We start from the raw sequence: 22,587 nt of genomic DNA, 5'->3' as shown, positions 1-22,587 counted from the left end.
TCCCAGGTCTCATGGACTGGTCCTGTCTAGGTCATATGCCTGTATGCAGCCTCCAGGAGAATCCTGGGAAATGTAACTTTTTGGAAAACGGAAGCAGGCACATAGACTCTGCCACCTGATCAAATGAGTGTAATTTAAATGGGCATCTTTATTGAAGGACTTCAGAGCCTTTAAAATGGTAATATGTTCTGATTCGTCAAAGAGAGGTTTTAAAAATTATTTTACCATAACACACTTTTTTCTAACCTCCCAGAACTGTGGGTTCTACCTAACACATTTGAAGAATGCCCTATTAAGCTGTCAACACATCTTAACAGAGATTAATCTGTTACCATCTTAACAGAGATTGTGAGTTTCTATGTTAGTAGTAGCAAGTTCCTCCCTGCAAAAGCTTAAGGTTGTGGTCAATTTGGAAGAACAGCTGGCAGAAGGGATCAGGGGTTAAGGTCTTCAGGTAATAGGCTTACAAGTACAGCCATGGTGGAGCACCTGAGCAGTGCTGCAGCCCTCGCCATTCCAGGACAGCATGGTCTAGAAGTTCACCCTAGGAGTGAAAACACCTCTGTCTGAATCACTCCTAGATAGCAGTTTCTGCATGCCAGAGATTACTGCTCTGTGCATTTTAGCAAATCGAGCCCACCAAATGTATTTCACCAAGGACTTTTTTATTTAAAACCTGGGTTTATTGGCATTCAGAAACGTGAAGGGTCATTTTGTTTTTTACTAATGACTCATTTGCTGAGAGCGAACATCAGTTTGCAGACTTCTGAAAAGAGCATGTACTAGCAATTTGCAACACATTATCATGTGGGAATCAGATTACAGCTAAGGAGCCCTCATAAAACCAGCTTTAACATTTACTACATTTCTGGAGAAATATATGTGCTCTTTGCCTCTGTGATGATGTAGTCATTTGCCTTATGTGGAATTGGGGTGGAAGGAGAATACCATCCTCAAGCTACATGGTTGCTGAAGTGAAATAAACTCAGTCCCAAAAGTAAAGTCATCATTGGTCTTTTCCCAAAAGGATTACCACAGAAATGAGATAAGGCATAGGGCAGAGTGAGGTGGAGAAGGCCTGTGGTCAATCTCACGGAGATGGAATCTGTGAGTGTGCAAATGCAGAAGGGGTAGAGTCTGTGGCCAGGCAGAGAATGGGCTGGGAGTCAATAAGTATGATATATTGCCTTCCTGTCTCCGCTCATTTCCCCTGTTCTGCCAGATAGGTTCCCATTCCTCCCACCCAGAGCTGGCACTCAAACACTGGCTTTCTTCAGATGAGTTCCCAATCCATCTATCTGTTCATCTATCCTTGGGTTTGCTCAAGCAATCAATCAAACATTCTCTGATTTTCTGCCTGTATTTTCTTACCCAAATAACTGGAGCATTTCTGCCTGCCTTCCTTAAATGGCTATTTTTCCAAATCAAGTTGGTAAATATCTATTTTGTTTGTTACTAATGACTCATTTGTTGAGAGTGAACATCAGTTTGCAGACTTCTGAAGCAGTTCTCAGACTTGTTGGTCCTAAAACTCTATACACTCAGTAATTGTTGAGAATCTCAAAGTGCTTTTGTTCATGAGGTTTATACCAATCAATATTTACCATATTGGACATAGGCCACTTTAGAAATTAACTAGAAAGTAGAAAGGAATGTTTAAAACACAAAAATAATGAAGCACATTTGACCAGCCACTTCGCCTCTGGAAAACTCCACTGTATACCAGTAAGAGAATGAAAGTGAAAAAGCAAATGCCATGTTTGTAACTGTGAAAATAGTTTTGACCTCATGGACCTCCACAAAGATGTTGAGCACCACCAGCATCCCTAGACACTTTGAAAACGGCTGCTCTAGAGCATTTGCAAATGGTCTTCCTGCCTTGGTCCCTTGTTCCCCACATCGCTGCCTCATAGATCTTCCTAAAACACACATTTGATTGTAACACTCCCCTACGTGGAGCCCTTTTATGGCTTTTATCATCTGTGGCATAAACTATCAATAGCAACCATGATCTAGACCATGCCTGTCTTTGCCTGGAAGACTCCAATCTGTCCTTCACATCTCAGCTCAGAACACTAGGAAGTTGTGATAATTTTGACAAGATTTTGCCTTAGATAAAATAGAACAAATTTTTAAAAATTCTACTTAATTGTTTTATTTGCAAATATTTGTGAGATTAAAAAACTAGACGACTTTGATTTTAAGATTTTATGTTAGAAGTCAGAAAATCAAGAGCCCACTAAACTTTTCAGCCTAAAAGCCATGAATATCTTTTATCATTTAGTATGTCTTTCTCCATAGGTATTCAAACTGTGGTTTTATTTATATACGTAGTGACTGCCCTCTAGAATAAAAGTATTTTATCTATCTCTTTCCCCCACACCCCCCAAAAAACTCGACTCAAATGTCATATATTTCAAGAAGCCTTTCTTAACACTCTCTTCCCTCCCTTAGTGGTCTGATCATGACTCCTTACATATCTAGAAGACCACTTCCCTCACAAAGGGTCTGTAAGTCCCTTGAGAACAAAAACCATTTTCCATTAGTCTCTGTAACTAGACTTTAGTACAGTGACTGGCATGGTTCCTGAAACAAAAGCCATTTCTAATAAATGGCTAATGGAAATCAGACATATGCATATGTTGTCTCTTTGCCATGGTAATCATTTTCCCAGCCTCTGTGCCATCCTCCAATATAGCTCTTTTCTCAGCATCTGAGATTCTGTTGTTGGCAGTGTGATATTCTCAAGTAGCCATAACCAAAACTTTAGCCATCTATGAATTCTCCCTCACTCTCAACCTCCTTGTGCAAGAAACTATTGAGACCTCTTCATTTGATCTCTGCAATTTTATCTCCAACCATTTTGTCCTTTCTGCCTTCCCTTGCCATGGCTTTAATTTGCTTCCTCATTATTTCACACTTGACCATTAGCACAACCTCCTCATCTTCTACAAAATAGCCCTAGTTTCCATATAGTGAGCTTCTTGAAGTCAGAAGATTTATTCCTTATCATATTCCTAGCATATTGCACAGGACTCAAAATTGTCTTTTGAACAAAAATATGAATTCCCACCCATCATATACACTGTCTACAGAAAAAAAAAAAAATCCTCAGGATAACTTCTAATCATGTCCTTTACCTATTCAAACATTTTCTGTGTCTGAATGTAGCAGATGCTGTCGGTGCCTGGGTCCACCTCCCCTCAGCATGGGTTCACCTACAACATGCAGCTCCCAAGACAGTTTCCCACTTCAAAGGCGTGTGTCTCTTTTCTATTCTTCCTAAAAGTTTTCTCCAGCATCAAAGGAGCTTGTTTTACAAAAGGTATAACCCAGAAGTTGGGAAAAGTCAACAATGCTGAGGGCAACCTCAGCTGATGGGGGTTGGGAATCACTTGCTGAATTTCTCAGTCTCCTCATCCCCAGTAGATGAATTCTGAAGTTTCTTTCTCCATTTCTCAGGGGGCCCAGCAGGACTGAGCTCCCATTGCTCACAGAAGCAAATCACTCATTTAACAAATGTTTCATTGGTTTCTCCTTTCCCTATCTCACTTCTCCTACTTCTTCCCTTGTACTCCCAGAGATAGTCTTCCAAATAAACTATCTGAACCAAACAATGATATGAACAAAATCTAAATTTCCTGGCCTATCATTCAAAGTACCCCAATAGCTTGATTCTAATCTATATTTCCAGGTTACATCGTCTTACACATAATCTTACACAGATTCCACCCTCTGGCCAACTGGAAGCCTTGTTGATCCCCAAACCATCTCACTCCAAGCTATGATTATTCTGTAGTTTCATTCACTTAGAATGGCACCACTATAATTAACTTAGACCAGTGGAGCTTCCCTCCCTAGTATGGGGAGGCACCCAGCCATTGCAACCTCTCAGAGGAGGATGACTACAGTAAAGTCCTGTGAGCAAAAGAAAGTGCAGGCTATAGCTGATGCATTGACAGCCAATAGTGTCTGCCACAAACAGGTAGCAGAAAGGTAAAATATAAAGAAAATCCGTGCTCACAAATTCAACACAAAGTGCTGGAGTCATACTGGTGAGCTGAGGTGAGTCCTCTGAAATTTACAACAGTAACAGACACTTTTTACACACTCATCCCCAGCCACCCATCCCTGATCCCTACCATAGGCTCTCCCCATGCTCGCCCATACCACGCCCAAAGGAATGCATATAGAGATATGGCCAGGCCCCCTAGGCCTGTGCTGTGACTGCTCTGCCAGAACAAAGATCACAGACTTACCACTCCCCATTTTTAAGAGGTTGCCAACCCTTGCTCCTTGCAAAGCCATAAGCTCTAACTTCAGGTCCGTGACCCACCCCGTGTTTTGCCAGGCACATGGATTTCTGTGCAACCTGGATGCAGAGAGTTTCCAAATGTCTAGGGCTATGAGATGTTAATCAAACATCCACTTGAAGTGCTTTAGAAGCACTTCTGCTTTTGGGGTTATTGATGTGCTCATGTTGTATTAGGATATATTTCTGGTGCAATCATGAATTCACTTCAAGACATATTAAAGAAGGATTTTTTCCTAGCTGCTTACTTCAGAACATTGGTCCCTAGAGACCAGGTATTTTTCACAGCTCCTTAGAAGCCCATAAAAAATTATGGAAAAATGCAGCTGGGCATCTCATGTGGAAATCAAACCTACTGGAATTCCATCTGAATATATGCCTTAACTTAGCTTGGTTATTGGTTCTTCTGAGTTGTTCACTGCATACCTCTCCCCAACTTGTTTCCATCTCAAAGGAAGAGAAGCAATGGGATTTTTCAATCGTATTATTCTCCAAGAAAGATGTTTGTGCCCCCAGGTAATGGACATTTCCCTCCACAGAGCATGTCACACTCAGAAGAAGTGTTCAAGTGTATTCTCTATGGACACAAATGGCAACCTGTCCTGGAGACACTCACAGAGAGATTGAATGGCCACTGCATTTGAAGGCGTGGACTCCCATCCCTGATCTGCCACTTCTCCCTAGCAGGGACCCGAGACAAGCTGCTCGGACTGTCTGGGTTCTTTCTCTGATCTGTAGTAGAGTGGTCAATCTCCTTCCCTGCATCTGTGTGAACAGTTCAGTGCTTTATAAAAGTAAATGATTCATATTGGAACCTGTCCCACAGCTCTGGGTGAACACTTCTTCCCTAGAGCTGTCAGTTATCAACCTAAAACTGGCAGTCTTCAGATGTGCAAATTAGCTTTTTCTTACTGAAGAGAATCTGGGGACTCCTTGTTCTTCTCTAGATTTAACATAATTGGGCTGGTTATGGAAGGAGAAGAAACAGCCCCTCAGCTTACGTCATGCCCTATGGAAGTGCCATGACTGTTGGTCCTCTGAAGCCTGAGCTTTGCCAATGGATAATCTACTAGATGACCTGGGTTAATGTTCCTTCCTGCTGACTTAAACTGAAGACTAACTCACCCAGATGTGACAGCAAATCATTTGGAGAAAACCCAAATTCAATGGGCACCTGGGGTTGGACAAGTAAGTGAGACACAGAGATGGATGCACCAGGAATCAGGAATGAGGCCAGGCATTCACTAGCTTTCAATTATTTCACATCTTAGAGGAATTTTAGATTAAATCAGAAGATGTGACAGTGATAATAGTAACCAGTGTAACGTTACAATTTTCTTAAATTTTGGCTTTGAGAGGAATACCCGGGGAGTACAGAACAGGTTTTGTCTAGAATTTTGCTCTATTAGAAGCCAAATATGGTAGTTGATCCTGGAGTTAATATGACCTATTGGAAATTGAAAATTGGAATCTGAAAATTTGAGTGCTGAATAGTCCTTACAGCCTTATCCTCAGCTATAAAAAGGATCATTTAAGGCAACTTGGCCAACTAGTGGGTGATTAAGAGGCTGCAAAGCTAAATGGTAAATTAAGCATTGTCTTCCTCATTGTTGAACCACCTTACTGGGAAACACTCCTATAGTACCGCTTCCTTCTTCTCCAGGCTGTAGCTGAAATTCCTGACTTGGGATTTGAAGTTGCCATTCACGACTTGGAGATAAACACTTCAAAACATCATGGGAAGAACCAGTTTTCTCCAAGAATAGGGCATTTATCACCAACACTTGCCAAATGTTCTCAGGGAACAGAGAGATAGAAATACAGGTGTGGCCATGGATATTCCAGGCCCTTTATTCTATGCTTTCATTGTCTAAAGGCAGCAACACCTTTAAAATGACAGAACATACTGACCGCCAAAACAGAAGGAAACCACTACTCATAATTGCTTGAACAGACTCTAGCATAAAGGACCAACATTAAGATGAAAATTAGGTGGAGAAACTCAAGGCAGCCATCATTTTGAAGCAGATCATAGGTAGCAGAGATTTGGCAGAAGGAGACCTTCATGTGACATCATTTTGCCTGTGTGGTTTTACTAATAAGACTGATGGTTTCCAGGTTCTAGAAAAAAAACCTAACTCTTGGACTTTACATGGGCCTGAACCGCGTCATCAAAGAGTCTGATTTTAACCCCTTCTGGCTTCTCTCTCTACCTGTGTGGCAAATACACTTGGTTCACCATATGCCATATTCATAGATAATCACAAGACTCTAACAAAAGGACACAGCAAATTATGTGATTGCCCAGAAGGTTCTTTGCCTGATTTTTGGTTGTTTTGTTTTGTTTTTTAGGTCCTGAACATATAGACAAGAGCTAATTTGTATACTTGTACTGTGCAACACTAATACAATTTACTATGTAGTTTAATCCAGAACCTACCACATAGTAGCAGCTCAGTAAATATTTGTTAAATGAAATAAATACTCCTAGGATTCAGCAGCAAGAGAAATCATAAAAGTTAAGAATGGAGAAAATTGCTCACTAATACATGGTGGGTGGATACAAGACTTCTCTGGAACCAGACTTCCTGCGTTAGAATCCCAGCTTTACCAACTGTATCTCTCTGTCCTTGGGTAAGCCCCATAATTTCTCTGTACCTCATCTGTAAAGTGCAAATAATAATTTTCAAAACAGAATTTTTAGAAAATATAAAATACTTTATTTGTTAACTCTTTGAGCGAGTTAAAAATGAATGCTTTATGACTCTCTCAAAGAGCACCTGGGGGAGTAAGGATATTACAGACAATTTTTTTTTTTTTTTTTTTGCAGACGCGAGTCTCGCCCGTCTGTCCGCCCGCGGCTGAGTGCAGTGGCCGGTCTCAGCTCACTGCCAAAGCTCCACCTCCCACGGTTCATGCCATTCTCCTGCCTCAGCCTCGCCGAGTAGCTGGCGACTCCAGGCGCCCGCCACCGTCACCCCGGCTACCGTTTTGTATTTTAGTAGAGACGTGCTTTCACAGTGGTTAGCCAGGATCGCGTCTCTATCTCCTGACCTCGCTGATCCACCCATCTCGGCCTCCCAAAGTGCTGGGATTACAGGCTTGAGCCACCGCGCCCGGCCTATTTACAGACAATTTAACAGAGAAATATTAGGATAAGATTGCCAGGTTAGATATAATCTGGGTAATGTCCAATATGCCATAAATCACTGGGGTTCTCGGTTTCCCTGATGAGAAATCAGTCTTCAAATTAACAAGTGACTTCCTTAAGCCTTGGAACTTTAATCAAAGTTGAGTGATGAGGTAAATCAAGGACATTCTTCAAGAAAATCCTTGAGTGGCCTTTGCTCTCCTATGATATTGAAAGAACATGTCTCTCACCTTTTGCCTTTGTTCCAAGTTTTGATAATTTTTCTGGCATCACCTTTCTTATTATGAGGATGAAATGGGTTAATGTAACGAAAAGTCCTTAAAACAGTACCTGGCATTTACTTAGTAAATGCTATACTGACTATGAGTTTTCCTGCTGAGATCAGGCCCACTTAATAATACCCAGGAGGGGATTTAAAAAACAAAGCTCAGAAATGTTACTGTTAGCATTACTTCTCCAATCAAGAGGGACCTCCCACTGTTAAATCAGAAGACAGGTGAATAACATTGTCTGCATTCTCTGTTGTAATTACTAACATTTAAAGTAGCATTTGGGGTTTCATGTCCCATGACTCTCCAAGCGAAATGGAACACTAGCATGTGTTGGGGGCAGGGAGATAGCAAAGACAGAGCGAATCAAAGGGCGGCACCCCTCGCTGGCCACATGGAATCCCTGCAGAAGTCACCTGAACCACCTCCCACTTGCCATCCTTGCGTCTTTGCTGACACCTCTTGCCCCAGGTGTGGAAACAGCTTCCTCACTGACCTCCCTGCACCCTGTTGTTCCTACTTTCCCTTCATTCTCAACTGGTCACCAGACCTACTCCCTAAAACATGGATCCAATCATGTTATTCCCCTGCCCCCACACCTTGAACAATGACTTACTACTTACATAGCAGTGCCCAAAACTCTCCGCCATCTCTCCCTACAGACCAGTTCCACCCCCATCTCCCTGATGGACTCTGTGGCCTCACTCTCCACTCGTGTTGGACCACCCAGCTCAGGGCCTTCCCTCTGCTCATACCCATTGTCCGTGTCTCCTCACAAACCCATATTCACTGTTGTCCGACTCACTCTGATGGATCCTTTGCTGTGAAACCTCCCCTAAGCCCAAGCCAGTGGCCTACATTTCCCTCCTTTCCACTCTCACAGCTGTGTTCATGGCACAGCAGGTGTTTCCCCAGCACCATAGATTTCTCCTGCAGTTAGAGAATCTGATAGCATCTCTGTCTCTCAACTGTGACTCCTGAGGGCAGGGGCTGAGTTCCACTGGACCTCGCATTTCCCAGTCTGCAGCTGTGTGCAGGCTCTGTCCTCAGCCTCGTAAGTATTCTCTTAACCAACTCTCTTGCTGTTTTCCAACGCTTACCCTGGGTGGAGCCTGGCTAGATACCCAGCAAACCAATCTCCCCACCTCTCAGGGCTCATGGCTGGGCCACATTCCTCAGCCTCCTCTTAGAGAGGGGGTGGAAATGTGGGCACCAGTTCTGGGCTGGCCTGTGACATCTCCCAACACATTCCCCTAGACTCTCCTGTGCATGGGTGTGAAAACATGGACAAATAATACCAAGGCCATGACAGAAAAGGATGAAGTCAAAAGAACAATTCCTGACCCTTAGCAGAAAGAACCTCATTGTCGAGGACACTCTAAATACTGAGCCTCCATCAACGGCTGCCTACTTCTTCAACTCCAGGGCTTCAGGCAGAACACAGAGCAACCACTCTGTCCTCTGTGTCCTGGAGTGAAAAGCACAGTGAGACTCTATCACTTTTCAAGGAGCCAAGAAATGAAAATATTATAAGGGAATAAACATTTCCTGAGAGGAAAATAGCATCAGGGGCCCTTGCCTGGGATGTTCAAATGTGGAAATGATTCATAGGAAAATCCCTCCCACAGAGATGATGAGAGATGCTAGGTTAAGACTTCATCATAACAGTGAGTGATGTTTAGGAATGAGGAGAAAAAGCCGGCATCCGCATGGACACCCTTCCACCCTCACACCCCTGGGACTGTGGAAGCAGTCACCGTACCAACTGTGCTTTATTTTCAGCTGTAAACCCAGAGAGGGGAGCCTGGGTTATATCAAAGGAGAGAGTAGCTTCTAGGAAGTCTGCCGCCGAGTGAAGTTTATTTTCCCTCTGTATGGCTGTAAATAATGGCTTCAATTTTGGAAAACATACATCTGGAACATGGTCATATTGCCAAACAGACAGAGCCTCATTACAACACAACAGCATCATCCAGAATGTCGTCTGTTTTCTGCATGAAACATTGCTAGAGGGTACTCAGTGTTTCGGAGCTTGGTGTGTGCAGAGTGTGGATAGCATACGTGCAGGTTAGCCTGTTAATTCTCCAGTTGTAACCAGGGAAGAATGCGTGCGACATTGGGGTCAGAGTGTGGGCCTAAGTTCCCGAGGTCTTGTATTGGTTCTGCTGCTGCCCATGCTCCTGAACAACCCAGATAACCTCTCAGTGCCTCAATGCCATTCTCCAGATGATGAGACCTACACAATGCAAACATTCAGTGTGAATGTTTCTTTAAGAAAATTGAACTTGACATACTAGATGACTAAGCCCTGTAAAATCTTCATCACAAGATTCTTGAGAGCAGAAAACTCATGGTATATACAACATAGATGTTGATTTATTTAAATATGTATACACACACATATATTTAATGCACATTTTCAGGAACACAATTGTTTTCTACAGAAAAGTACTCTTCTAAGTTATATGTCCTATTAGTGCTTAATCAATCAATGCCTACTTGATTGCAAGGCATCTTTAAAATATAGAACAACATGTTACCTAAACAGAATATATCATCATTATGAAATTATAGAATTTTAGCCCTATAACGGACCCTGGAAATCATTTTGTTCTAACTTTTCATAGCATCTGAGGAAGCTAAACCCAAGTGAGGTAAATTATTGCCCACTTCAAAACATGTCTGTGTAGAATTTTTCACAATGTTAAAGTCTGATCAGGTAAATTGAAACATCTCAGAACTAAACAGCAAGTCTTTCCACAAGTCTTTGTTTGTTTCCCAGAGCCATCTTTTTTCTTTCTTTCTTTCTTTCTTTTTTTTTTTTTTTTTTTTTTGAGACAGAGTCTCGCTCTGTCGCCCAGGCTGGAGTGCAGTGGCGTGATCTCGACTCACTGCAACCTCCACCTCCAAGGTTCAAGTGATTCTCCTGCCTCAGCCTCCCAAGTAGCTGGGATTACAGGCACGTAGCACCATGGCTGGCTAATTTTTGTATTTTTAGTAGAGATGGGATTTCACTATGTTGGTCAGTCTCGAACTCCTGGCCTCAAGTGATCCACCCGCCTCAGCCTCCCAAAGTGTTGAGATTACAGGCATGAACCACCACACCCGGCCTCCCAGAGCCATCTTGTCGCATGAGTATTTGTGTGTCCATTACCATCAATATCTCTTTCTTTTGTTAAAAAAAAAAAGAAAAGAAAAAAGATCTGAAGGGCAAGGGAGTTGTATGGGAGAGAAGTTTGTTTTCCTTCTCCCAAATCCTTTTATATTTTTTTCATGACATGATGTGAATGAAATGAGAGGTGCCCTCTCAGGCCCGCAAGGATATCATGTGAACCAAAATAACACTCTCTATTTAAGGAGACCCCTGCTGCTTTTTCGTGTTATCTTTGAGGCATTCTCCATGGAGTCTGACCATCATTCTTGTTCAGAGACAGCTCTGAAGAATCCTTGGTCTCTCTTACACACTGGTGGAAAGGAGGCATGTCTGGGGGAAGTTTGGTACAGCCAAGCTGGGATGGTTAGTCTGTGGGATGCCGGGGGTGGGGGTTGGGCGGGGAACATGCTGGCTGAGGTAGGAAGAGGACTCTGTTCAACCCAATGCTCTATAAACTAACAATAACCCCATTTTCCAGGTGAGACAATAGAAGCCAGTCGGGCTTCCTGTAGAGATTAGTCACGGACGGTCTCTCTAGGTCCTGGTGCATTCCAGAAGAAACAACCAGAGCAGAGGCTTTGTGCTCTTTAGAAAAAGGTGTTCCCTCCTCAAATTAAAAAGAAAAAAGTTTAGCATGTTATTACCAAACTCACTTCACCTATACCCAAGGAAAGCAGGAAAGGTGGCAGGGAAGGGGACACGGCTACCTTGTCTTGGAGCAGAATGAGGTGATTCTGGATGGTGACTTGTAAGAAGACCCAGTGGGAGAGGGGAGGGAGGGAGGGGGGGAGGACACAAAGGAAGAGTCCAGGGGCTTTGGCCAAAATTCACCATTCTTGTATCCAACCTGTGGAGCTGTTAGTCACACTCATTCAATCAACCTGTGAATACCACCAGGTTCCAGGAGAAATCACTGCTGCATAGATGTGTCCCCTGGGTTTGGCTGGGCTCTTCTCTGAGCAATGTGCAGGGTCAGGCAGGGTTGTACACACGCGGGGCACCTATGCTCTCTCCTGCTGGCACACCCAATACCTGCCCAGTGCTCTCCCACCCACTCCATGCCCCTGACGGGAGGTGACCATGTGAGGTTCAGGGATGTGGGCAGTGACACTTGGGCCTTCAGCAGCTGCAGGTGGGTGAGAAAAGCCACCTTGGTGATCTTCTGGGGAGCAGTCGGGACAGGGTAGAGTAGGACACATGTGTATGTGTTGGTGACAGTGTGTACTTGTTCTGGGCCACTCTAGGAACATCCAGAATCTCCCCTTACCTAGGACATCACTCTGGAAACATCCCCATCTCCCCTGACCTCTCCACCAGGCCAGCTTGCAGGGTTGGAGCCAAGTTTTGTGGAACCTAAAAATTACTCAAGTGAAGGACTCAATCTTTAAGGAAAAATCCTCCCAAAATGAGGAATACAAATTGGCCCGAATGTAAACATCTATTTAAAATGAGAAAAGAAACCACAGCAAATGACAGTTTTAAAGATCTGACAAATACCAAAAAAATCATAAGAACCAGAAATGTATTTTTATTAGTTAACAGCCTGACGCCTTTACATGTTTTCCACATTTTCTTGGCTGCTCTTTGATCACCTTTTCCTATGACAGTGATATTGTAACAGCATTTTTTTACACAAAGAAATAGAATTTAGCTTCAGGCTTTCCTTCCAAACTGAAAACTTACCACTTCACAACTTCTTGTTGGCAATGTTTTACATGTTTTTAGGACTGTTGTCAAATCTGGGGAAAACTCTATCAAGTTTCTCTCATACATGAGCTGTAGGATTTAAGGACTTTTCAAGTTTTCTTATATATTAACTCAATTTCTTATATATTAATGCCTAAATGTTCTTTAAATTGATAACACTCAGAACCAGTGTATTATATATCCTATTGTAATGGTGAACATGAGTTTTCCGTTTTCTTCATTGATGCCAGTATTTTGCGTCAGATCAGTAGGAATATCTTTTCAATGTGCTCATGTGATTTAGTCTTCTTTTTAATTGAATTATCAAATAATCCAAGAATCTACCCATTACTTTTGTCCAACATTCCATCCTGGAAGATATTTTTACATAGGAAATATATTAGCTCAATAACTACAGAGAAGTGCCTGTGAGTCTCATAAACATAACTCACTAAACCCAAACAAAATGAATCCCCAATGAACTTCCCTTTAGCTATTCCCTAAAATGTCCAGCACCCCAGCACCACTCCACACAGATAGGAGTATGCTGGGGGAAGACAGATTGGGAGGAGATAGCAGTCCCAACTGACTGTCTTATTTTTCTTGGCCTGTTTTATCCTTCTACTGTCTCACTCTGCTTCTCTATTCACTTCCAAGAGCTGAACTTAATCAGTCAAATTTAGCTCACACTTGTTAATGGTGCTTGCACACTGTTTTTTACATCATTCCATTGTTGATAAGGTGTCCAAGAACTGAATATGTTCTTTGAGTCCCCACTCAAATGTCACCTCCTTAGAAAGGCCTTCCTTAACCAATCAATTTAAGCCAGCCCTCTCCTCCCTACTTACTCTCTTCACATAGCTTAGTTTGTCTTCTGGTTTTTGGGTTTTTTTGCATTCTTTGCTCTTCTTTTTTTGTTTTTCAACTTAATTTTAGAATTAGGGTGTACATGCACAGGTTCATTACAAATTATATTGTGTGATGCTGAGGTTTGGAATATGAATGAATTCATTACCCAAGTACTGAGTATGATACTCAATAGGTAGTTTTTTTCAACCCTTCCCTGAATCCCTCCTTCCCATTTCTAGTAGTTCCCAGTGTCTATTGTTCCCGTCTTTGTGTCCATATGTACCCAATGTTTAGCTTCCGCTTACAAGTGAGAACATGCAATATTTGGTTTTTTGCTTCCACATTAATTCACTTAGGATAATGATTTCCAGATGCACCCATGTTGCTGCAAAGGACATGATTTCATTCTTTTTTTTAATGACTGTGTAGTGCTCCACGGTGTATATGTACCACATTTTAAAAATTCCATTCACTATTGATGGGCACCTGGGTTGATTCCATGCCATTGCTATTGTGAATAGTGCTGCAGTGGAACATACAGGTGCATGTGTCTTTTTGGTAGAATGATTTATTTTCCTCTGGGTAGATACCCAGTAGTGAGATTGTTGGGTCAAATGATAGTTCAACTCTTATTTCTTTGAGAAATCTCCAAACTGCTCTCCACAGTGGCTGAACTAATTTACATTCTGACCAACAGTGTCTTAGTGTTCCCTTTTCTCTGCAGCATCACCAACATCTGCTATTTTTTGACTTTTTAACAAAAGCAATTCTAACTGGTATGAAATATCTCATTATGGTTTTAATTTGCATGTCTCTGATGATTAGTGATGATGACCATTTTTTCCTATGTTTATTGGCTGCTTGTACGTCTTCTTTTGAGAAGTGTCTGTTCATGTCCTTTGCCCACTTTTTAATGGGATAGTTTGTTTTTCGTTCATTGACTTATTTAAGTTCCTTATAGATTCTGGATAATAGGCCTTTGCCAGATGCCTAGTTAGTGAGTATTTTCTCCCATTCTGTAGAGTGTCTGTTTACTTCCTTGAGAGTTTCTCTTGCTGTGCAGAAACTCTTTAGTTTAATTTGGACCCATTTGTCAATTTCTAGTTTTGTTGCAATTGCCTTTGAGGACTTAGTCATAAATTCTTTGCCAAGTCTGATATGGAGAAGCGTTTTTCCTAGGTTTCTTCAGGGATTTTTAGAGGTTGAGGTCTTACATTTAAGTCTTTAATCCATCTTGAGTTAGTTTTTGTATATGGTGGTAGGTAGGGGTGCAGTTTTATTCTTCTGCATATGGATAGACATGGTTTAGTTTTTGAACAACTTGTAAGTATTTGAAATCATCTAGTTGATTTATTTGTTTACATGCTTATTGTTTACACTTTGACTTTCCCTTTGTATTCACCGCTGTATCCTAGCTTAAGGATGCCCAGCCAATAACAGGTCAATAGATATTTGTTGAGTGAATATGTTACACACCCCAGGCCCTTGTTGTAAGAGTTTACATTTCCTTAAAAGTTGAGTAAAAGACTTTTTTTTTTTCAACATGGAGTGTTTGGTCACAGTAATGATGGCGTTACAATCATTGTTACATTGAAATCCAGGTCATCAGAGCAGGATTATGTTCTCCATTTTACAAAAGGGGAAGCTGAAAAATTAACTTACCCAAAGCCACACAGTTGAATTGGAGCCAAACTGGACATAGAATTCAGGGCTTCTGACTCCTATTCCTGTGTTCCACTTACTACTTCAGGCTGCCACTAGCATCTGGTGAAAATGTTTAATTTTTTTAATATGAGAATCATGACTGACTAGCTACTTGTACTTGTGCTGTTGCAAGACATTGGTAGTTGTAGTAGATTTGTGTTCAAAAGAGAAGAGCAGGTGTTCTTTACATGCTCTCATCCAACCTCACAATAACCCTTGATGTAGGCATTATTGAGCAGTTCCTTTTAACTGAGGCTCAAATGATTAATTTGCTGGAGTTCACAATCAATGTTAAATAGAGGATTTATACCCAGATTTCCTTCAAATGACTCTCACACACGAGATTAAAGGTCCACATTTGGAAGCTGGCCGGCTAGGTTGGAAGTTAAGTATATAGTTATCATACATGATAAAATAATAAAATTATGTGATTATATATACATTATTATATAAATATGTATAATTATATATTATTACAACAAAATTATTTGGTGAAGGCTAGGCTGACATGTGATCTTCATCTAATTAAGAATTAAATATTCTATTACTGATGGGGTTGGCTTCAAAAAACACACAAAATGGCCCCAAAGTGTGAAATCCTTGGCTTGTTTTGGGAATTACCATGATTAACCAAAAGCTAGAGGTATACTAGCTCATATTATCTATAGGAGATCTATAAGTGCTTTCATAGAGAAGGGGCCAACCCTGGAAAAGTAGCCTCTGGTCAGGGGTCATATATTTTTTTGAGCCAAACAGATCCTCTTGGGCTCCAGCGGCCTCCTCCCCAACCTTACCTGTGAGATCAGGGATTATAGCAAAAGGACAGATGCAGACTCACCTTGAACTCATGTCCATGCATGTCTCCAGAGTGGTCCAGTATCTCACAGTATCTCTCAGGCAGCAAATGCAGTTGATGATAAAGGGGAAGACAGTAGAAATGTAGCCCCTGACCTTGGTTCTCTTCATTCCAGCAAGTTCTATTCCCTAAGAGAGCAGTGGAGAGGATGTGAAAAAGGTAGACTGAGGTTAGATTGGGAAGGACATCATATGCCAAATAGGAGTATGACATTTATCCTGTTTTTCTTCAATATTTCTAAATTTAAACTGTACTTCAGATGGTTAAAATATTAAAATTCTCTACTTTGAATCATTCAGTAGTATATGTATGTTACACACATTTGTGTTTCTATTACATTTATCAATAAACAGCAAATCTTATTTAATATTATTTTTATCAGCAAGCTAAAATGTTAACTCACACTGCGATTTTTTTATAGCAAACTGCAGAACTGAGATTAGGTACATAAACTGGAAATTAAAGATAATCAGTTTGATTCATATTAATGATCTCTACTCACTCATTTTTCTATCCTTGTAGTTTAAAAAAATGGGACTGCAAATATGTTAGGGCAATTGAGTCAGAGTATGATTTCTCTTATGCATCAGTAGACACTTTTGGCCTAAAAGTTTTAGGAACTATGTACTTTTCATAGTAAAAGTTATACAGTTGTGACTCAGTTTACCATTGCTCACCAGTATCTGTTTTCCCTTTTTTCTCAGCATACCACCAGGATATATATAATAGTCCCCCCTTATCTGAGGGAGCTATGTTCCAAGGCCACTAGTGGATGCTGAAACCCTTAGAGTACTTAACTCTATATATTTTATGTTTTTTCCTATACATACATACCTACGATAAAGTTTAACTTATAAATCAGACACAGTAACAGATTAATAATAACTAATAATAAAATGGAACAATTATAACTATATGCCAGCATCACTAGTCTTATGCTTTGGGGCTATTATTAAGTAAAATCTGATAACAGTCAATCTGATAACCAAGAAGGCCTCCAAGTGACTCATAGGTGAGGAGCCTCTATAGTGCAAATCTGCTAGGCCAAGGGAGGGTGCACGTCCTGGGGTGGGCCTGGGCAGGATGGTGTTAGATTTCATCATGCTACTCAGAATGGCATGCAATTTAAAATTTATGAATTGTTCATTTCTGCAATTTTCCATTTAATCTTTTTGAACTGCAGCTGACCACAGTTAACAAAAAACTCAGAAACTGAAACCAGTTATAAGTGGGAACTACTGTATTCCAATTAGAAGTGGTCATGTGACTCCACTCCCACTCAGTCAAGTGACTGAGCTCTGGCCAATGGAATGTGAAAGGAAGTGAGGTGCGCTACTTCCAGGCCTGCTTATGCAAACCTCTTATGTCCGATCCTTGCTCTTCCATCACCCTCTGATTCAACAGTGAGTTTTATGAAGACCCTAATAAGAGCAGATTCATCAGATAGAAGGAAAACACATCCCTGAGAGAGCATGTAGAGTGGATGCCAACACCCCATCTGACCTGCATTGAACTGTATTGTGAGCAAGCAGTAAAATGTTTTGTGTTAAACTATTACAAATGTGGGGTTGTTTGTTAATGCAGTTAACACACTCTAACTAATACATTGAATAAAATGTGCTATAGACAAGCAGAAGGAAAATTCTGCAATTGAAAATGGAGATGTATCACAGGTTTTGAAACAGACTTGGTGCATGATCAGGTTTGAGAAGATGTAAGATCCAAACGTGGAGTACATTGGATGGAGTTGGTTGTTCTGGGACAAATAGGGTAGAAACGTGAGTACAGAGAGTAGGTCTAGAACCTGGATTCAACCCAGGGGAAGCAGTTGGCATGAAAAAGCGTGCTGGGATTCATCCTCCAGGAAACTGGGGCTCAGTGGTAAGAATCACAGCCTGGAGTCCAAGGCAGGAAGCTCAGTCACTGAGGGAGTAGGACATAAGGGAGGAAACTCAGCCAAAGTCAATCTTGAGAGAAATGTAATATTTTTCTGGAACGTGCTAATATAATAAGGGTTCCAGACACGGGAGCTTTCTATTGCACTTTAAAGCTTCAATCACTAAGCAGCACGTACAAGAAGTAGTTTTTCTTTACAAGCCTTTACATTTTAAAGAAGAATCAGAAACACTTTTTAAGTAGGACTAGGAAACAGAAAAGAGTAGATGTTAGTTTCTTCATTGTAATGTTTAAAAGCATTCTTGTATTTTGGTAGGTCTTGACCTCAATGACAATTGTTTATTCTCATGGCAGGAAAGTATATGAAAAGATTAAGGGTGTTTTCCTGCTTAGATCTTTCGGCATATAAGTAAAGAAAATGGACAGAGATGTGTATTCACTTACACGCTTGCAAAATGCGGAGTACACTCAATATCCCTTTGGGGGTCACATATTTTATCTTGCCTGAAAGTTATTATATGTTCATTCACTCAACAAGTATAGAGCTCAGATTCTGTACTCCCAAATCTGCCAGAATCTAATGGGGGCCACAGAGGAATTGTAAGAATGTATTATTGTCCCCTAGTATTAGGAACATTCTTCATTTAGCAAATGTTGATTTAGCCCCTCTTCTGGATCACACTATTTTAGCTCAGGGAAACCTATTAACTAAGGAGTTCACAGTCTAACAGATGGGTAGACGAAGAATCAAGCAATTGTACAGAAGAGCAGATTTCAGAGTGCCATTATGATAAGTGGCACCACCAAACAGGCCTGGTTCACATGCCATTCTGCAAGTGGTATGCCATTTTGGACACCCTGATGGCAGTTGTCTATTCAATCTACCTGGTTCTGCAACCACTCATTAATATTCATAATATGATAACTAAGGGAGTCATTGAAAGTAACCTAACCCACACAAAATGAAATGTATATTTACCACTCATTCAGAATAAATAGCACACATATGTGTACAACACAGTGTGGGTGGCACATTCACAAACCTGACTGCAAACTCAGTTGTGCAAAAATTAGACTTTTAATATTTTTGGTTATTCACTTTAATTTATAAGTTAAGTTCCCTTTATCCAGTGGGACATACACTGACACCTAGCAATTTGTGATGCCGTAGACGTTCAAGGTGGCATGGGGACAGGACTAGGAGTCCAACGCATTTAGTCCTTTCTCACCTGATGATGCCAGCTCCCATTGTTCCATCTCTCTGGGTCTCCACCCACGATCCTTAAATCGTGTGTGCAGGGCCTTGTCCAGCCTGGGGACTCTTTGTACTATATTTCGGCGATTCTTGAGTTCATGCGAGCTGTTTGGGTGCTCGCAACATGCAATGAGGCAAGAGAAGCTCTCTGAGGCTGTCCAGGTCTCGTGTCAACCTCCAGGCCACTCTAGGAATGATAAGCAGGACAATTCTGCTGGTCTCTCCCTACATCAGAGTGCTGGAACCTCGAGGAGACTGTCAAAGCACTAGTTCTCACAGTCATTGCTCCTGGAGCCTTCTGTATTCTGGAACCCTGGTTCTCCCTAGCTCTTGGGACCCACACACCTGTGTGGGCCTCCTTCTCTCCTCACTCCAGCTGCAGAAAAGGCATGCCGCTGTCCAGGGCTTCTTGCTTCTCCTCCAACTCTCCTCTTTCACCCAAGCTGGAGAAGCTTTATCTTTCTCCCGGAAGTGAGGATCTTCGCTCTGAATTTTCCCTGCCTTTCCCTGGGGTATGTTTTTGAAACCTCCAAAGCCAGAGCAGGGCCCCTATTCTCTGCTTTTGATTAATACATCCTCTCCCTGAGTCAGTTAACCACAAACAATGAGCTTTGCCTTGGTTGGGGTAGGGCAGTGGACTGGTGAAGAAGTAACAGTTTTATCCTCCTACACACATGCACACATATATACATATTACAACCTTCAAATAACACAGAGATAATCACAATCTGGACTCAATGCAAGCCCTTCTTCATTAATGCATTGATACAATCCTCAACAGAAATGGCCGTGTAAAACACCCTTGCCTTGTTCCTTGCCTTGTTCCTGTGTGGATTCTTGTATTATATTGCATTTCACAGGTTTGTGTTATTTGTTGATCCTGTTCTGTATTCCACTTGGGTCCATGTCTCACCTTCACTCCAGCAGGTTGGTCAGATTAGTAACTCACTGCCTTGTAGCAAAGTGATTTTTACACAGACAATTGTCTCTCTCTGCAATTGTAAAAAGCTTTGACATTGTAGTTTAGATTCTAAACTCTAGATCCTTTAATAACAGCATTTCTGTAGCACCAGCAGTTTCCATTCCTAGTTGCTACTGTAGCAGGTCTCGAGCCAATGCAGAAACTTAGTGGGTCTGCCTTAAAATGGACTCTACAAGATGACTGCTACTCTCTTCACTATTATGGAATGGAGTGGTATTATATTAGGAACCTCTTGTTTGTGGGCATCAATTGCAACTTTCTATTTAGATACTTCTCTTTCCTCTGCTTATGTTGGAGTCTTTTACTCTGTGATTACTAACTGTATTGCATTATCTTCATTCTCTCAATAGCAACAGTACAAGTTTTAGATTATCTGTTCCCTGCATTGCTGAAGATTTACTGTGTAACTCCTGGATGTCCACATATATGTGTGCAGACACTAACAAATTGTACACAGAACTCTGGGGGTATGGAGAAGGGAATGATTAATTTTGCCTGTGAAAAAAGGATTGGCAAGGGGCATTGAAGGCTTCATGCGGGAGATGACATTTGAACTAAGTTTGCAGAATAAATAGAATTTCAGCATGTGGGTACGATGCCTCTACTGGGGGTGGCAGATTAAGAAAGCACAAAGAAAGGAGTGTGACAGATAGAAAATAGTATGAGAAAGGGCACCGGAGAATTAAAGCTCATGGTATGAAAAGGACAGAGGTGGCATCTGGAAGTTAAAACACATGGTACTTGTATCAGAAGACTCCTGTCTATGGCTAATGCTCAGCCTGGTTGACTGAGTGTAAAAAATAGATTTAAAATATTCAAAAATACTGACAAAATGTAAAACAGAATACCAAATTCAGAAAGTGGGAAAGCACCCCTTCCCCTTCAGTTTCAAAAAATACACTTTGTGTATCTGAGCTTTGAACAGGAACCACACCCTGAGGAATGAAGAGGCCTCCTCATTAAGGATAATTTTCAGTTACTAATTGCTACCTACATCCCCTGGCATTAAACAAACAGAGCTGCCTTCACTCCTCCTAGGCTGCCCTTTGAGGAAGAACATAAGCATCTAAAAATAGAACTGCAGGGGCTTTCCCACACATTAAAACTTCTGCCCATCCTCCCCTCCAGCCAAATCACGTTAATCATGATGAAGACCAAAATAATAGTGCTGAATGGATGTCCAGGAGCTTAAGTATTTGATTTGGACAAATACTTTGCTTAGTGCTTTATACCCTAAATCCTCAAATTATGGAGAGGAAGCTTGTGGCCCTTAAGGAGAAGAGAGAGGCGAGCTGAAGAAAGTGCAGAGATTTCAACGGCCTCTTGGACTTTTCTGTCTCCTTATGTTTTCCTGGTGTTCTAGTGGTTAGTTTTGCAGCATACAGTGCTAGTCTCTTCCCTCAAACTTTCTGTTTCCCCATGTGTGTTAATCTAGAGATTAATAAGAAATACCCACTCTGAGAGTGACCACTAGCAAGCCAGCAATGGGGTTGACTCTCAATTTGGAATGAATGTTTGAAGAGCCTTTTCAAATTTCACAGAAATGAGGATTGTGACCGTACAAAAAAAGATGTTGTCTACAAGAAGGTCCCTTTACTCTTGGGAAGCAAATTTAGCTGTCCACTTCTTGCTTTTAACAACTCGCATAGCTAATAAAGAGACCAACATGCTCATCTTGGATCCCAGTGCCTCTTGGCGGAGAGGAATTTGGGAAGGGAGTTGGTTTGAAAGGCAAAGTGAGCTCTTAGTAGCCGAAGCTGCATAACTACACTGTTACCCCTCCATCTACCTGCTCCCAGTGCAGCAAGCCTTCCTGAGGTCGCTTCAGATATTTTCAGCTACTCCAGGTGACCATTATTTAGCAGCACGGAGCTGCTGCTCATACTTGGAAGTGTCATCAGCCCCATATTTTCATTTTTGAGTATCCCTTTTCTGAGCAGAGACCGGTCTACTGTGGCAACAGAATGCACCCAGTTAAGGCAAGAGATTGACGACTCAACACTGACCTCCACTGGTTGGCATGGAAATACCTAATCCCTTTCCTTCAATGCCTTGGCCATTTTCACGGTGTGCACAGGGAGCCCTCAGCACGTTGCACTGCACTGTTGGTTGAGATTTTATATGAGTTTAAATTACCTTCCTAGAAGCACGTATATAGATTCTGGAAAACTCTGATCCAACATTGAGACCTCAGCGCGCCCTTGTACCACCACAAACCACAACATCATTTTGTTTACACCAAGTTATGGAGTTCAAAATTGAATTCATGAGAATCTGAGAAATCTATGTCAATCTGTTTCCATGATGGTGTTATTAATGACTATTCAATTGCCAATAGATTTATTATTACCTTTTAAATGCCTCAAACTCCAATTGGCCATTGTGACCCCATTTTCAATTGGTATAATAATCTTGCCTGCAGAGAATCTGTGCCAGATGCTGTGTTGCCAATGCCTTAGTTGTCTGGAGGTGG

General features: G+C 41.5%; 1 protein-coding gene across 1 annotated transcript in view; it reads right to left on the bottom strand.

Moving 5' to 3' along the window:
* The window catches only part of DLEU7 (deleted in lymphocytic leukemia 7), a 129,928-nt gene that overhangs the window by 64,882 nt on the left and 42,459 nt on the right, over positions 1–22,587 (bottom strand). The gene's annotated exons all lie outside the window — the stretch shown is intronic.

The sequence above is a fragment of the Rhinopithecus bieti genome, unplaced genomic scaffold (assembly GCF_001698545.2).
Source record: "Rhinopithecus bieti isolate Rb0 unplaced genomic scaffold, ASM169854v2 scaffold_7398, whole genome shotgun sequence".
NCBI classification, from domain to species: domain Eukaryota; kingdom Metazoa; phylum Chordata; class Mammalia; order Primates; family Cercopithecidae; genus Rhinopithecus; species Rhinopithecus bieti.
This window is presented reverse-complemented; position numbering and strand designations above follow the sequence as displayed.